The 13,381-nt window shown below is 32.8% G+C and overlaps 1 pseudogene; it reads right to left on the bottom strand.

Annotated features, from left to right (window-relative positions):
- LOC18594920 lies at positions 10,586–12,420 on the bottom strand (annotated as a pseudogene).

Genomic DNA, 13,381 nt, shown 5'->3' with positions numbered 1-13,381 from the left:
GGGAATATGGATGATAAATGGGCTAATGTACAGGTTTATACAATAAGGCTTGCTAGGGCCTAGTGGGCTATGCCTATTGGGCCCTTGCGTCGGTCATGGCCAGGAAATTGTGTTGTGACAAACATCCGCAGCCAAATCCCCAACAAAGATTGTGTAATCAGGACCCTCATCTTGCCTCTTTTCCCCATATCCAAGTACTACCCAATTCAACCTAAAATTCTATAAACAGAGGGCAGAGATCTCAAAGAGAAAGGGAAACCCAAGGGGGAAATTGAAATTTTATCAAGAGGAGTTTTTTTTTTTATGGACTAAAGGATGCTCGTTGGGGTGACATGTGGAGAATAGGAATTGGTGGGAGTAATGGGCTTTTTTATTGTGTAAATTAGGCATTGGACTTGGCATGGGCTAGATTGTGCTGAGTTTGGGCTAAAATTCTTTATTTTTGTTAATAAAAAAGTTTTAAAAAAAGAGCTTGTATAGACATTTGAAATTTGATCTTAATAAGCATAGAAAAATTTTTTAAAAATTAAGTAATTAAACAGAATTGAAATTTGGAAATTATTAGTATATTTTGATGGTATAAAAATTCATTATTATTTTTATTTTATTATGAATTTTATGACTTATAATTATGATGATTTAAGAAAAGTCACTGATGAACTTTTTCTTAATCTATTAGATAAGATAATTTGTTTTATCATCTCCCTCCATCTCATTATCTTTATTCTTTATTGATTTTTTGGTTAAATAAACTTGACTTTGATAATTAATTATAATAACATCATAAAGTTATAAAATATTTGTAATTTTGAATTTTTAAACTTTTCAAAAAAGATTTTTTGAACTTTTAATTTTATATAAAGTTTTAAAAAATAATGATCAAAATTGAGTTCATTAATTTAACAAAAAAAATTAAACAAATATAAACAAAATGAGATGGAGATAGCATGTATTTGTAATAATATTAGGTTCCCTTTGATTAATATTTTTGCCTTTTTTTTCCTTTTTTCTGAAAAAAATATAAAAAGGAAAAGGAAAAATAAATAGAAAATAAAAAATAAATAGTAAGAAAAACAAAAGATAAAAGTATCAAACTGGTACGTAATCTTAAAAAATAATCTTGTAATATGGATAATTATTGAAACGAATTTGGTAAGAAAAGGAAATTAAATTAAACTTACTAATTCTAAATGCATGTAAAAACGATCCAATCCGTTTTATAATTCTTATTGTAAGCATTACTTGGTAAAAGTTTCTTTTATCAACGAGTAATTACTTCATTTTAAATGCTTTTTATGAACTTGCTGCCTGGACCATACTAACGTGGCTAGATCTTATAGGTTGGAGTAACAATCAAACTCTTAAATATTTCAATAAATCACTTGGAACCTTCATAAAAGAAAACTCTACTTGACTTGTATATGGAAATTAAAGTTTAATTTCCCATGTCTTGATTTAAAATGCAAAAATAAGAATAAGAAATAGAAGACTTTCATGTTTGTTCTTCTACTTATTGTACATACGGAGAGCAACATAACATTGATTGAGTAAATTATTGAAAGCAAGTGATCCCTGGGCTTGACGACTCTATGAAGCCAACTTGACCAATGAAAAGCACAATAATAAAGGTTAGCACAAGTACTTATTGCTATTTAAACATGCCTTTGCAACTTCCCTTGCAATCATTTCATCATTCTTCAATGTAAGGTGGTAGTTGATCACCCCAAGGATCTTCGCGATACCAATTTATGGTCTCGGTGTGGACTACATTTTGACTACTAGCAGACCTTTTGATGGTGTCTTGCTCAACCAGTGGTAGTGTCTTTTTAAACAATTGAAGCAGTGAAATGTAAAACAAAACAAAAGTATTAGTGTCTCATGTTATGAGGACAAAAAAAAAATAAAGATATTATGATTTATAAGTATATTAGGTCAAAAATTCATTAAAGGTGATGGAATAATTCACTAAAAGTGATATTCTAGACCAACAATCATTTAACTATTTTTTTTTGAAAATATTTTAAATAATTTAAGTAAAGACTTTGAAATTATGCCTTATAATATGATTGAAGACTCTAATTGCCTATACACATGCCAAATAAAAGCTTGTACTTAATTCAGTAATCAGTAATAAAAGCTCTTAATCATCAATAATGATTATGTTGGGAGGATTTGGAGAATGAAGAAGGTATTTACAGTTTTTGTGAATATTCTTGCAAGAGTCCATTATTGAAGATGGCTTCAAAGGATTTCTTATCAATTTGGAAAGGTTGTCACTACATTTATAGGGAGAAATAAAAGCAAATATGGTAAGAGGTATCCATTTATCATATTTGGATCTTTTAGTAAAGATAGAATAGCAGTATAAAATTTAAATGGAGCCTGACTTTTTAACCAAAGGCTAGAGGAAGCTACAAGGAAGCTTCTTATGCACCTAGTATTAACGACAATAGGAATGAAACCTCCAGTGGGATTTTGAGACAGAACTTGGCCTTATTCACTAAGCTATCTTATGCTCTAGTATTGAAGGGTGCTTTTAAAAAAGGTGGAGCTTCAAATGAAGAGAGAGGAGATTATCTTCAATGTCTTGAAACTCATGGAAAACATGCTTTGGTTGAAGAGAAGTGTTGTGGTAACAACATAATGTAATTTAGATTCAGCAAATTTAATGGAATTATTTAAAATGTAAGGCATTTCAGGGCTACTTATGAGGAGTTTGTCTCCTAAAGAATTTCTGCTAACCTTTGAGGATAATGAGCTATTTGAAGAGATCAAAGATAAAGGTTGGGATTGGCTTAACAAATGGTTTACTAAGGTGGAAACATGGTTGGAGAAATTTTCATCAAAACTCCTTAGCAAGTGGGTGCTTGTATAGGGGATCCTTTAGATGTGTGAAATAGGAACATTATAATTTATAAGCATTTTAGGCCAAATTCATTAAAAGTGATATTCTGGACTCAGTTTTGGTTGTAGTGTCATACTCAATCATTTAAATAATTTAAATAAAGATTGTGAAGATTATGCAGTAAAATAGACAAGATTAAAATTTTCAAGGTATATACCTCTGTTTTGGCATGCACATATTTCTTTGAATCTATGAAGAAACCTGTAGTTATCTTGGGACATTCTCCTACTTCTAAATACCTCAAATTTGATAATCTGAAATGATATCCTCTTGGGCAAAAGTCAACAAGGCTTGGCAGTTCTTCAAGTGATAAATATTTTAATTGATCAAACTTTATATCCTTTTCATCTTTCACTTCTGCTTCATCTTCTATTTCAAATACTTGTTCCAATTTAGAGTTCCCTTTAACCCATAACGCTTCAAGTTTTGGAAGACAACAAGCAGATCCAAGAGGAAAGAGACTTTTCAACTTTTTGCAATATGTAACAGAAATTTTGGTCAAATTAGAAAAGCTTATAGGTTGGAGATCACCATCTAATGATGAACAAACTTGATCCTTAGCAATGATTTGGTTCAATTCATCACATTTTTCTATATCTGGACTGACCAACTGTGATAAACTTCGAGTAGTTGCAGGTGAAAATATATATCTTTGCCTCTTGCAATCAATCGCCTTAGAATTGTAAGGTTTTCAAGAGTTACAACTTGAGTGACATCCTTCCATATAATCTGCATTTCAGATAAACCCTCTAGGTGGAGTTCCTTTATGCACCCATGAACCTGAAGTACTTCTTCATGACTCCCAATTACTATATATTCTTGATTGCAATTGGCTAAAATACTCAATTGAAAGCTATTTACCAAGTTAGAGAGGGATAATTCCTGCAAATACAAACACTACTAAATGTAACTAAATACATTCCTTTTCTATTAGATTGGGAATAGTTGAGCAAATGTTATTCATAATTCTTCAAAATTTTAGATGTCAATTCACAAAAAATCCTTATATTTTTAAAGGTAGCACATATGTTTCAAAATTTAAATCCCAAATTTTCATGAAATTGTTTGAAAGTGAAATTCAAAGACACCTAACCCCTTTCAAGTCTTTCTTTGTTAATTTTGAACTTAAAACCGTTTATGGTTTTCCTTTTCTTTTGATCTTTTCTTTGCAACTTGTTCATTAACAATCTTGGTTTGAAAAGTAAACATAAAGTGGTTAAGTGTCATTTTTTTTCTAATTTACCTAAATTATATATAAAAAAACATAAAAGAAATCCCCACCCCCCAAATGGAAAGCCTAACTCTCTCAATCTCTTTCTCTTGCCTGAAACTTGAATTGAAGAAAGTAGAAACACTTTGAATCAAGAAAAAGGAGCTCATGGCCAAGAAGAAAAACAGGACTTAAATTGAAGAAAGAGAAAATTCGCTCAAAGAAAAGAGAGGAACTGGAATCTAAGAAGAAAAACGAAGCTCGAACAAGAAAAAAAGAATTGCAAGGATGTCCTCGTGAAGAAAATATATGATGAATCTGAAGTCAAAAACAAGGACAAGGAAAACCCAAAGGTCCGCAGGTTACCCACAAACAAAAATTTGTTTTTTTTTTAAAAAAAAATAGTATATAACTTTTGAGTTGTAATTTTAAAATATAGTTGGATTAGTTTATGAGCGTTGAAAAGATTTGGCTAAAAGGTAAAACCTAAAACAATAATTGAAGGAGAAGTGTATAAAAGAAACACCTTTACTGAAACCTACTCGTTAACTTCTTTTTGAATGATGAAATTTGTCCATTTAGGACAACTGCAAACTTTCATCTTCTCTAGGGATGGCAATGAGATGAGAAAGTTTTCCGAGCAAAAGCAACTCAAATTTATCAAGTTTACAAGTCCTAAATCTTGTAGGCAAGGGAGCACAATGGCACGATTAACTCCATTCTTTTCTTTTGCCACATGGAAAATTTGTTGTAATTGAGGAGAATCAGTTATCCAAAATGATTTGAATCGTGGAAGAACATGAGCCAAAGGAATTTAAAAAACATATTCCAGTCTTGGACAATCACTTATTTCTAGAGTTTCCAATTTTGGCAAGAACGGAGAATGGAGATAGATTTCTTTGTCAAAAGCAAAGACTTGCTCTAATTTTTGGCATCTATCTATCTTGACATGTTCTAGATGCAACAGACTTTGAGCAAAGTAAGGTGAGAAGATAGATTTCAATTTATCACAACCATGAATTATTACTTACTCCAGACTTTGTAGGCTTACATGATGAGTTGGCTCTTTCAATATACTCTCCACTGTTGGTAATGACCGCAGCTCCAAGCTTCTTAAATTTGAGAATGGTTCTGCCTGATTTACCTCACATAAAGAAAAATATAAAATTTATTAATTAATAAATTTGAATATTAACTCATTATACTTGATCTTAATTATTGAGAAGAAATACATTTTTAAAAAAAAAAGTAGAAAAAAGTATTAAAAGTTAACAATTTAGAAAGATTAGATAGTAATTATTTATATATTTGATAATTCAATAAAAAGAAAGGTAATTTGAAAAAGAATATATGAGAGCATTCTTAAAGGAAAAATGGAGAGATAACAGGTACCTCTAGCTCAGCCATTTCTTTGTCAAAAACAAAGACTTGCTCTAATATTTGGCATCTATCTATCTTGACATGTTCTAGATGCAATAGACTTTGAGCAAGGTAAGGTGAGAAGATATATTTTAGTTTATCACAGCCATGAATTGTTACTTCCTTCAAACTTTGTAGGCTTACATGATGAGTTGGCTTTTTCAATATACTCTCCAATGCTGGTAATGACTGTAGCTCCAAGCTTCTTAAATTTGAGAGTGGTGTTGCCTGATTTACCTCACATAAAGAAAAATATAAAATTTATTAATTAAGTATTGAAAATTAATTCATTATACTTGATCTTAATTATTGAGAAGAAATACATTTTTTTTAAAAGAGTAGAAAGAAGTATTAAAAGTTAATAATTTAGAAAAATTAGATAGTAATTATTTATATATTTGATAATTCAATAAAAAGAAAGGTAATTAGAAAAAATATATATATGAGAGCATTCTTAAAGGAAAAATGGAGAGATAAGAGGTACCTCTAGCTCAGCCATCTCTTTGTCAAAAGCAAAGACTTGTTCTAAATTTTTGTATTCAAATATTTGGAGTTGTTTTAGATGCAACAGACTTTGAGCAAGGTAAGGTGAGAAAATAGATTTCAGTTTATCACAGTCATTAATTATTACTTCCTTCAGACTTTGTAGGCTTACATGATGAGTTGGCTCTTTCAATATACTCTTCAATGCTGGTAATGACTGCAGCTCCAAGCTTCTTAAATTTGACATTGTGCTCGTCTGACTTTCTTCCTTTCCAAAAAACCCATTCATTTGAAACACTGATTGCAACTGCTTACAATTAGAAATGCTCAATTTTTTTAACTTTTTTAAGAAGCTAATCGGTGATTGACCATGGCACATGTGATACCCAACATCCCACATCTGATGTGAATGTGATTGTTAAGACCTATATAACAATCCAAATCCACCACTACTAATAACTTGAGTTTAAGCTTTTGAGGACATGTGTTTTAGGTCCAAAAAGCTGCTGGGCTAGTGGTTGGACTTGGGTCGTTATAAATGGTATCAGAGCCTGCATTAGTTCGATGTGGCTTTTTACATTGTTCTGGTGAGATCTTGGTCCCATAGATGTGATGTGTGACCTTGATGAGGACATCAAGGATTTGAGTGGCTGGGATTGTGATACCCAACATCTCACATCTGATATGAATGTGATTGTTAAGACCTATATAACAATCCAAATCCACCAATACTAGTAACTTGAGATACTAGTAACTTGAGCTTAAGTTTTTAAGGGCCACGTGGTTTAAGCCAAAAAAGTTGTTGGGCCAGTTGTTGGACTTGAGTCGTTACAGCACAACTCTTTCAAAGAAGTCATTCCTTTCATATCTATGTCGTAACGTTCGGGTCCGAGAACCTGACCGCTAAACACGAGTAAAAACTCTAAAAAATTAGGAGTCGCCACCAATCTGTTTTTACTAGGTGCGATTGGCCACCTATTGACTCGATTCTAATCGATGAAGCTTTAAATTAATTTTAAGCCCACCGAAAAGAATCTTAAACTAGTCTACGTTTTTCTAGATTTAAGTTCGGGAGTACAGTTATGCTCGGGGAAGGATTAGCACCCCCGGGACTCCCGTTCCATGAACGGTACCATTTTTAGATTATCCTATTAGGCTTTAATTTTTAATTTCACTATATTTCCTTAGTTATTATTCTCTTAGTTTATCTCTTATTTAACCTAAAATGGAAAGCAAATGTGAGGCAAGATGAAATGCACAGCGTGGGATAAAAATATGTCGAACGAATAACCTTTTATCGAGGATATTCTCTCGGATCCGCCCATCATACTGGTGGGATCTGGGGTATTCTCTCACCTAGGGAATTATTCGATAAATTCGCGTTCGCAAATTCGACAAATAAATCCCGTCATTAAGGTCATCGTACATTTTCTTTTAAAATAATATTTTCGTGCATGATGAACCTAATCCGGGCAAAAGCTTTTTATTAAAGATGTTTCTTGAGCCCTCCCATCATACTGGTGGGACCCGATGACATCTTTTTACCTAGGAAACTTTTCGAGAAATACCCGCCTTCGCAAGATCCTCGAAAGATCCCATCATCGGGGCTTAAACTCGAAAACAAAAATATTTATATGTAATGATATACATGATGTGACATATATATATATGCTATGCTAATGAATTATCTATTTTATTATTATTATTTTTTTGTCATTTTTTTATTATTTAATTATTATTTTCATTTTATTTCATATTATCATATTTTCTATTTTTTTGTTCTCCAATATTTTATTATTTATTCTAAGTTTCTCTTATTTTCCTTTTATAATTAGATAAATTGTTTATAATTCCATGTTATTTTAGTGAACAAAATTTTATTTTTCTTTTACATAACATTTTATTAATCTATAGTTTATACCATTAGATATTTAATACTCAATTTTAAATTACTTATTGTTTTGGGTTTTTTATTTATTTGTCTATTTATTTAATGTCATGTATATTGTATTTTTACAAATTTATTATTTTATTATATATTTGAATTATTTTTATTTATTATTTTTATCCTTTTTTTATCTATTGTTATTTATTTATTATTTTTATTGAATAACTTTTGTATAATCAAATTCTTTATTTATTAAAAATTTCGAGATCTTGAAATCGAGGCCTTCCCATCGTACTGGTAGAGCCTTAATTCGGATTCCGTACCTAGGGAATGTGGGCTCGGGATTGCAACTTCTCGCGTCTCGGCCAACTATCCCATCATCGGTATCGTTTAATCGTCTTATTTAAAATTGAATAAATCTTCTCTTTGCTCTCGTTCTCATTATTCCTTTATGTGTAGATTATCCATTTAAACAAATTTATTCCTAATACTAAATACTTACTTTTCCATGTTCAATATCCCTCTAAATCTATTTATTATATTATTATTTTTTGATTAAATGTTCATTTATTTTCTTATATATTTTGGGCTTATTTAAGCATTAATAACCTTTTCTATCTAATTTATGACATAATCAAATATATTCATTCATTCATTCATTTTTTTTATTTTTATTTTTATTTTTTATTTTTTTGCATATGTATATATATTGCTAAACAATTTATTTTCATCCTTATCTTTCTTTTATATTTGTACTTCCTTTATATGTTTTCCTTTGTCATTTTAAAATTTTTTAAATTATGTCTTTTATTTTAGTTAAGCTCAATTAATTATTCTCCTATCTAAATAATAAATCCACCACAATACCACAAAGTTAACATTAGAGAAAGTAAGGAGTATACCTTCAATGGGCTGACAATAGCCCAACCCGGATAGCCTGCTTCAGTTGGCCCGCTGTCCAGTCTCCTACCCAGTAACCTCCAAATGCCCAAAACTACACCGTTTTGATGCCTTAACCCTAAGTATAAAAAGGCTTTTTTCTCACCCTTTCTTCATTTTCTCCTTTCAACTTCTCTCTCTAAAACCAAACTCTCTACCCTCTCTCTAAAAAGCTTCCCTTCTGACCGACCACCACCCAAAACCGACAGTGCCACCGGCTACCAGACCGACCCTCTCTCTCTCCTGCCTCCTTGCTCGATGGCCACCAGCGTCGCTCCCCAGCAGTCAGCTCTCCTTTTCCCGACGTCTTCCTCTCCCTTCTCCTACTGCCTTGGTTCGCTCATCGACGGTCGACCCAGCTCCTAAACATCCTTGCTTCGCTCACCGGTGATCAAAAGACCCAAATGCTATACCCCTAAACCGGCAACAGCAAGGCCCAAATCCTATTAGTGCCGACTACCCAAAAAACCCCTCCAAAAAAAAAAATCAAAATCCTCCCTAAAACAAAAAACCAAAACAAATCCCAAAGCAAATAAAAAGAACACCGCACTTATCCTTCACCCATTGTGTATTTTTTTTTATTTTTCTGTATTTTTTATAGAGAATTTGTGGGTTATTGTAGCTGCTAGACTAGGATTTTTTATGTTTGATCTGTTGTAGGTTGCTTAGGGATTTTTCTAGGGTTTTTTGGTTTGCAGGGTGGCCTCCATTGCTCCGTTGCTACAATGGGGCTTTATACACTCGGCTTTTGGCCGAGTGTAGTGCCTCCACTACCCTGTCAGACGTGAATTTTTCGCATTTGGCAAGGTGAGGGAGGTGCCTGGCAAGGTACGGACCCCTCTCCCCTTTCTCTCTTTTCTTTTGTTTATTTTTCATTTACTTTTAATTAATTAGGATTTTTTCTTTTTTACAGTGTCCACAATCTAAGTTCACCAAATTAGAGAATGCAGTGGTTGGACTTTGTTCTCGTGTTGTATCAATCAAGCATTCTAGATCGTCACAATATGCAAGCTTAACAGAAGTTAATTCCTTTAGTCCGTGCTGATCTACATTTGGGACAATATTTTTGTGTTCCATGGTGATATCGTCCAGAATAAGCATTTTTATATTGCAAAACAGCTCCTTAAATGCATTTAATGAGGATGAGAAGTCACTAATTGCCAAGGTTCTCAAGCTCAGCCCCGCCAAATCTTGAATATAATCATTTACAGCTATATTGTAGCTTTGAAGTTCAGGAAACACAAAGTTTTCTTGAGAACATTGATCAGTAGAAACTCTCAGCGTTAATGCAATCAAAGCAGACAATGAATTCAGCTCCAATAAGTTAGCATTGTTTGCAGATGTCACGTGTAGCTCTTGGAGTGAGGCCAACCTATTACAAACAAATACAAAATGTTATTAATGCAATAATAGCACTTTCAACCGAATGAAATGAATAAGATAACGAACTTTTTTATTTCTTCATTCTTAAAGTTACTTTTGTACTATGGGTTGCAATGTTTCATAATAATAGGAGTGGCCAAAAGCTCATGCTAGATATATATGTCTTTGTGATAATCAAAATCAAAATACTTAATAAAGTAAATAATAGGAAAAAAAAGAGAAGTAAATAACATAAAATTAAATACTCAACTCAAAACAATAAGATAAACAATTTTAATCTCATTTTAGTACTACCTTGATAGTAAGCTAGTGGGGAAATAGCTATATAACACTCCACTGTGAGAAAAATATAGTGATTTTAATTTAGTAATTCCACAAATTCTTCTGGAAGTTCTTGAATATTAGTCTGAAGCAATGCCAAAACCTCGAGGTTTTCCACATTCCTCAATGATGAGATGTTCTGGAGCTTGCAATTTATAAAGCACAGAGTTCGAAGATTTGCCAAGAATTGAAGTGCTTCCAATGTGAATACAACATCTTGGAGAAGTAAAACTCGAAGAGTTGTCATTCTTTCAAAAAATGCACACGGAACTCTCAATGACTTCTTTCCTTTGATAAACAAAATCTTGAGTTTTGAAAATTTCACTTTGTTAGGAAGATGATTAATCTCAATGTTCCATAAAGAGATTGTCGTACAACATTCAAAACTTTCACTTATAGGCCGTTTCATCAACCCATCCTTTACCATGAATTTATTTTCTCCTCTCGATACTATCAAATGACCAAAATCACGCATCACATCATGCATTTTTACAGATTCTTCATCATAAGCTTTTAATAACAAACTGGACTGTTGGAGTGTAGTTTCTGCTTCATGAATTTCCCTCCTTAAAGACTTCAATTGAGTCAACATTACTGAACAATTCTTGACCAATTCCACATATAATCAACATCTCAATTTTTATAACATAATCTTCAGGAAAAAGGGAACATAACAAGAAACAAGATTGGATGTTGTCGTTCTCCAAATAATCATAACTAAGCCCAAGGCTATAGATACCTCCACAAACATCTTGATTATCCGAATGTCTTGAGTCCTTGAATCGTTGATTTGCTGCTATCCACCCATTTAGATTTTTGCCTTTTAGAGCTTTTGCCACAGTTACAATTGCAAGAGGCAAACCATTGCATTCACGAGCAAACTCCTTGGCTACCTTCAAGGTGGGAGAGTCATCTTCTACACCAGCTTTATCTTTGAATAAAGCCCACGCTTCATTTTTAGATAAGATATTGAGCTGAACTTCCTTTTGACAATTCATTCGAGTGCAAACTTGTTGAAGACGCGCGGTTAAAAAAATTTTGCAAACCCTTGTGATCATCACCGAATGGAATTCCTATAGCTTTCAATTCAAGTTCTTCCCAAACATCGTCAAGGATTATAAGGATGTTCTTCATGTCTTTTATTCTCAACTACAATTGTTCTGCTCTTCCTTCTATAGTCGTCATTTGAAATTTTAAATGTAGGAAGTCTTCAAATTTATCTTGAATATTGTTGATGCTTGGAGTTTGGGACACGGTTACAATCACGACTTCATCAAAGAGTCGCTTGACTTGCCTTCCCACTTCTTTTGCCAAAGTGGTTTTACCCACTCCTCCCATCCCATATAGACCCATCATGTTCACATCATCCTTTTTCAAAGCCTCCATGATCTCTTTGAAAGCAGAATTCGAGGATTCAGAAGGCATGAAATCTTTAGATGGAATGAACTCTAATCTTGGAAGAGGAGGACGCTGGCCGACTCGTTGGAAATTACATGTCTCTGCTAAAAGTTGAGAGATATAAAGCGTCTTCTTTGCTATTTTGATACTTAAGCAGTATCGCCAGCCGCAACTAGGACACCAATTGAAACACTTGTTACGCTCTATTTCTTCCTCCAAACTCTGAGCTTCTCCCAATTCTATCTCTGCCTTTGTTAGCCACTCCTCAACGTCCTTCTTAATTACCTCAGTTTGCCTCACAGCCTCATCGACATCATCTTGCACCTGATCTTTTTTTTATTGAAGTGCTTTTCGCTGCTTCTTGAAATCTTCAACAATTTTGCCAAAACGGAAATAGCAAGTGAGATAGGGTGATGCGTATTCTGTTGCCAGATTCCCTACGGTATTGGCAGCAGCAGCAAATTCAGCAGCCATTCTTTGGTGATCTGAGATTGAAAAGCAACTTCGATGAGTAAAAAGTTTTACAAAGAGACAAAAACAGTTAAGAACTATTTACGAAGTACTTGTCCAAAAAATAACTTGTTTTCTAAACCCAAGAGATCAGCTTGCAAACAAAAAAAATCTACAAATATCTAGTCAAATGTAACACCAAACAAATAAATCACAGAAGAGAAAGATGAACATTAACATACCAAGGAAAGCTATAGATGAATTTTCAGGAGAAAGACAGAGCAGCTTCTATTTTGATCTCACAAAGTCGGTGATTTCTTTTTTCTTTTGAAGTTCAGAAAACTGTCACTTATCTTCTTTTCGATGCATATAGATAATTCTATTTCTGACAGAGCAAAACAGAAAAAGCAGAGTAGACAGAGCAACTCAGATGCTAAGAACATGGAAAGAAGAAACTCTTAAGCCAAGAGGAATTTTTTTTTCTTTCCCTAAAGCAAAGAGATGAGCTTATGTAAGCAAACTAATAGTGGAAAAGCTACTGAAATCCTTTCTTAAAACTTACGTCTCTGTTTTCTCTACTTGAATGTGAAAGGGTAAGAGACAATACAAGTTCTTAGCTCTCTGCTTCACACAGATACCGTGGGTGTAGTGTAACTGTAGAAGATCAAAACAGTTAATTTGGACGTAGAAAATAACACAGTGCCAATTTTGCATGTAAAGATTGCAGATGTACACTGAAACGCAAAAACCAAGACAAAAATAAGCCATCGAAGAAAATATGAACGTATATACAAATGAAAGATGAAGTTTCAGTAGCCAAGGCCAAGCTTTTCTATATTGTTCAAAGAAAACTCAAGTAGAAATCAAGTAACCAAGGGAATTAAGAAACTACAAATATGTGTCAATCTAAGATGAAAAGAATAACTTCATTTGAAAATAGAAAATATGTGTCAGTGCATCTAAACTTGCAAATATCTATACTCAA

This window comes from Theobroma cacao, chromosome 7 (assembly GCF_000208745.1).
Source record: "Theobroma cacao cultivar B97-61/B2 chromosome 7, Criollo_cocoa_genome_V2, whole genome shotgun sequence".
NCBI classification, from domain to species: domain Eukaryota; kingdom Viridiplantae; phylum Streptophyta; class Magnoliopsida; order Malvales; family Malvaceae; genus Theobroma; species Theobroma cacao.
The sequence above is the reverse complement of the archived record's forward strand: the minus strand, read 5'-3'. Positions and strand labels throughout refer to the sequence as shown.